The 4,324-nt window shown below is 42.3% G+C and overlaps 1 pseudogene; it reads left to right on the top strand.

Moving 5' to 3' along the window:
- Positions 1–2,491: 2,491 nt before the first annotated feature.
- LOC149848643 (E3 ubiquitin-protein ligase PUB23 pseudogene) lies at positions 2,492–3,730 on the top strand (annotated as a pseudogene).
- Positions 3,731–4,324: the final 594 nt, after the last annotated feature.

The following is a 4,324-nucleotide window of genomic DNA, read 5'->3' as shown; positions in this document are numbered from 1 at the left end:
AGAGAGAGAGACGCTTTTTAGTTTTTAAAATTTTCAAAAATTAACGTTGAAGAGATAAAAGCATGCCTTAAGAGTGATACATGTCAGCAAACCCACGAGGGCTTCACTCGTTTGGTAAGAGTGACTTCTGAATGTCACTAAGTTGACAGGATGTCACAAGTTTGAAACTCACAGTGGGCGTCGTGTCTTTTTCTGGGCAAGGAGAGACCTCAAGGGTTTTACCCAATGTTGTCGGTATCAGTATCAACCCTGAACCGTGTGGCCAACGATTTAGGTGTATCAGCAGATACCGATACTCAAGTGAATCATTTTGAACTGGCAAAAAATAACTAAAAAATATTACACGTCGATCAGAACATAACACGTGTTAAAGCCATTAAAATAATATTAAAAAGTAATTTTAAGTATTTTTACATTTATTAAAAATAGCCGATTCAGGGTGAATCGTATCTATTTTCTACCGATATGCATCCCATACAATATTGGTTTTACCAACCAGAGGCCCACCATTGCAAAGTCGGCCATGGTGTTTTTAACTTAATCTAGCAATTAAAAAAAAAAATCCTCGCTTGGTCAAGAGTTCTTCGTCATAAAAAAAGTTATTATGTGATTCGACGGTAATGGGTCCCTAGGTGCCGTTCATCTATGTGATTAACATAAACCCAAGAGCCATCGTTTTTTGCACTGTTTTCAGCCGTTCAATCTCATTGCTCTAGATGCCATTGATCTAAATCATGAACGACTGAAATTTTTTGCCGGGCCCACCTAGAACACAAAGCTATCCAGCTAGTGAAAAATATTCGGTAGGTTTGGACTTCAAAGCTATAATTTCCCATTAATGAATGGTACGTCAAGCACTCCCTATTCTACAAATATGGAAAGAATCAATGAATCACAAGATACGTTTTTAACGTTTTGTTCAAGAGATACGTTTTTAAATTTTGGAAATTTCAAGTAAAAACTTGCAAAAGTAAACCACCATAATAAGGGCAAATACATTTCTTAAATAAGATTACTTGCACTGTTTTGGTCTAGATCTAATTAAGCTACTAGCTGATAGCCTGGAAAAATGAATTGATTCTTCTTTAAGTTTTTATTTAAAATAACCTTAATTAAAGAGAAGATGGTAGGAAATCTTTTCTTGGTATTTGCATAGATGGATACGATATAAGGGAAAATAAATGCGGACTGAACAATTTCATCTATAAACGAGTGAACAGCAAAACAGCAGCTGAAGAATCCAAGCAAGGAAGATGGGATGAAATCCACCTCAATAATAAACAAATAAATAAATAATGGTGAGATAAAATGACCAAATCCTGCCTCACTTACTCATTCAAAGACACATGCATAGATGTTTGACTCCTTAAATGGCCCTTCCATTTTTTTTTATTTGTGTAGGAAGATCAGACCCACCAAACCGTTGATGGACCCATTCTGTGTCTCTAGACAGTAGACACTGCGGTTGGCAGCCCAATTTGACTTGACAAGAGTCAGTTAACCTCGTTTCAAGGACTTAGCTATATAGAATCAAGTGGGTTGACATTGACCCCGATGTTGGACTCTTCAAACGCACCCTTCATGACTTCCATCATCCGTGTCCAATCTTGGCCCTTGAGGCTCCTTGAAGGCCATGTTTGCAATTAAACAAGCAGCCCAACCAGCCTGTGTCCCAAGTGGTTCAAGAGTCTTGGACATGCAATCATGGATCAACTTGACGGTCCCTAGTGGGGGTGTAGCTTAGCTAGGTTAGAACTTGCCCACGAAAATAAATGAGTCGAGCTCTAACACGAGTCCAGGCTCGAACCAAGCTTGATAGTTCACTAGGCTAAGTTTGTGCCAAAATGAACCAAGATGGTATAAACGTTGGCTATATCAGAAGGGTAGGTTCATGTTCAAGTCAAAGGCCCCCAAATGGTCAAGTGTCAAACTTAGGGGCTTGCATGAGTTTTTGACCAAGATCTGCAACCAAAACCACTTATACGTTACAAAATAAATATTGTACCCACTCCTGCAGCTATACGATATTGGCATAATAAAGTTTGAACAAGAGAAGCAAGGCAAAAGATGCAAATAAATAAATAAGAAAGTTGACCAAAGCAACATTCTCCCCTCCTGTTCCTCTCTCTCTCTCTCTCGCGATCGATCGATCGATCGAGAGAGAGAGAGAGAGAGAGAGAGAGAGAGAGAGAATTAAGAACTAAGAATTCAAAAAATATGAACCATGGCATGGTCAAAGAAAGCAAGAGGCCGCCACTGATCTCACTCGGTTAAAGTTGGCAACTTTGAGCGTTTCTTTCCAACAATTTCTCGACGTATATCGTGGGTATTACCCCTATTCCCTTTGACCTCTCTCTCATATAAATCCTCCCTCTTTCTCCACATAACCCAAAAACCAAATCTCTCTCTCTCTCTCTCTCTCTCTCTCTGAGTGCAATCGGTAGCCAATTTGGTATCTAGAAAATTGTTTCAGACTATTTTGGTTTTTGGCATGGATGGAATTGAGATCCCTCCCTTCTACACCTGCCCAATCTCTCTTCAGATAATGAGAGATCCTGTGACCGTATGCACGGGAATAACATATGACAGGGAGAGCATGGAACAGTGGATATTCTCATACAAGAAGAAGGTGTGCCCCGTCACCAAGAAGCCCTTGACAGACTCCACCATGACCCCCAACCACACCCTTCGCCGTCTCATACAGTTCTGGTGCATGGAAAACGCCTCCCATGGTTTTGAGAGGATCCCCACACCCAAGTCCCCCATCGACACACCAACCATCCTCAATCTCATGCAAGATTTCCAATCTCATAACCACGAAGCCCAACTGAGCTCTCTGCTGAAACTCAAGGCCCTGGCCTCCGAGAGCGACCGCAACAAGAACTGCGTGCGGTCGGCTGGAACCACGAAGCGGCTCGCTGCGCTGATCCAAACTCTCGCGCAAGAAGGAGGAGAAGACCGCGAGGAGGCACATAAAAGCTTGGTGATCCGAGAGGCCTTGAACCTTCTTCACGTCGTGGAGATCACCGAGGAGGAACTGACGGATCTCGCGTCGAGGGGCGTCGATCTGGTCGGATCGCTGGCCTGGGTGCTGGGCAGAGGCGACTGCCAATCAAGGGCACACGCCTGCTTCGTGCTGAAGATGATGTTCGAGGGGTTGAACCCGGTGTTTCTGATGAGCCTGAAGGGAGAACTATTGGAGGGAATTGTTCAGATACTGAGGGAACAGATCTCTCATCAAGCGACAAAGTCTGCGGCCCAGATCTTGATAGAGGTGTGCAAGTGGGGAAGGAATAGGATCAAGGTGGTGGAGTGTGGTGCAGTTCCGTTGTTGGTAGAGCTCATCATAGACTCATCGGAGAGGAGGATGAGTGAGGTATTTATGTGGCTCTTGGACATGCTTTGTGGGTGTGCTGAGGGAAGGGCAGACCTGATGGAGCATGCAGCAGGAGTTGCTGCAGTGTCTAGGAAGATAATGAGGGTCTCACAGACTACCAACGATAGGGCAGTTAGGATCCTGTACTCTTTGTGCAAGTACTCTGCAAACTCTAGTTTGGTGCATGAGATGCTTCAAGTTGGGGCCGTTTCGAAGCTGTGTCTGGTCATTCAGGTGGAGGGCAGCATAAAAACAAAGGAGAAGGCCAAGGAGATGCTTAGGATGCACTCCAACATATGGATGAAATCCCCTTGTGTCCCTCATCATTTATTGTCTAGCAATCCTTCCAAGTAAGATAACAGCAGTAGAATCTCTCTTTCTCTCTCTCTCTCATGATTTTTTGTTTTTTTTCCTCCGAATGTAAATTGTACATAAGGTATGGTGTGATCAAGGGGTTTTTCCTGCAACATGCTGATCTTTTGGTCTCATACTTTTTTGAGTTGTTATTTGAACAAATTTGTTTTGTGTTCTCATTGAACCTCCGTGCGCCTTTTTTTTTCTTATATATTATGCAACTCTCTCTCTCTCTCTCTCTCACGGAATCGCGAGATCTTGCTTGATGGCTCTATGATTAAGCTTAGCAGTAGTAATGTTACATTGGTTGGATACCTGGATTATTGCAGCACAAAACAGTTTTTAAGGATTTAATTTATTACTATTATTATTGTTGTTATCTGAAAGAGATCTCACATAAACCCTTGTTGAACACATTACACTTATTATGAATATAGAATTAAGAATGAATTTATCACCAAATTATACAATAACATAAATGCATTACAGGAGCATTTAGTCAAGCTCTAACGGTCATTCTTTTAAGACGAAAGAAAAACTCTCACCGAGAACCGGGTCACTTAATGGGCTGCGCCAAGCCGGCTAATGGAATTC

The sequence above is a fragment of the Nuphar pumila genome, chromosome 1 (genome assembly GCF_984573655.1).
Source record: "Nuphar pumila chromosome 1, dmNupPumi1.hap1.1, whole genome shotgun sequence".
Classification (NCBI taxonomy): domain Eukaryota; kingdom Viridiplantae; phylum Streptophyta; class Magnoliopsida; order Nymphaeales; family Nymphaeaceae; genus Nuphar; species Nuphar pumila.
The sequence above is the reverse complement of the archived record's forward strand: the minus strand, read 5'-3'. Positions and strand labels throughout refer to the sequence as shown.